Genomic DNA, 598 nt, shown 5'->3' with positions numbered 1-598 from the left:
CAGGTTCCTCATGAGTACAATCAAGTGTTCAGGAATTCCCATTCTTCTCAATGTTATCCATAATTTGTCATGATCCACACAATCAAATGCCTTAGGCACTACGCCACCAGTTGTTGTTGTCAATAAAACACAAGTAAACATATTTCTGGTATTCTTTGCCTTGAGCCAAGATCCCTCTGACAACAGTTATGATATCCCTTGTTCCACATCCTCTTCTGAATCCAGCTTACACCTCTGGAAGTTCTCTGTCAATATACTGCTGCAACCGTTTTTGAATAATCTTCAGTAAGATCTTACTTGCATGCGATATTAATGATATTCTTCTATAATTTCCACAATCTGTGAGATCATCTTTCTTTGGAATGGGTACAAATATGGACCTCTCCCAGTCAGTTGGCCAGGTAGCTGTCTTCCAAATCTCTTGGCATAACTGAGTGAGTGCCTCCAATGGGGCATCCGTTTGTTGAAATTTCTCAATCGGTATTCCGTCAATTCCTGGAGCCTTGTTCCTTGCCAATTCCTTTATTGCAGCTTTGACTTCCTCCTTCAGTACCATTGGTTCTAGATCATATGCCACTTCCTGAAATGGATGAAGATC

Source organism: Orycteropus afer, unplaced genomic scaffold (genome assembly GCF_000298275.1).
Source record: "Orycteropus afer afer isolate SDZICR_OR568_19922 unplaced genomic scaffold, OryAfe1.0 scaffold00100, whole genome shotgun sequence".
Lineage (NCBI taxonomy): Eukaryota > Metazoa > Chordata > Mammalia > Tubulidentata > Orycteropodidae > Orycteropus > Orycteropus afer.
This window is presented reverse-complemented; position numbering follows the sequence as displayed.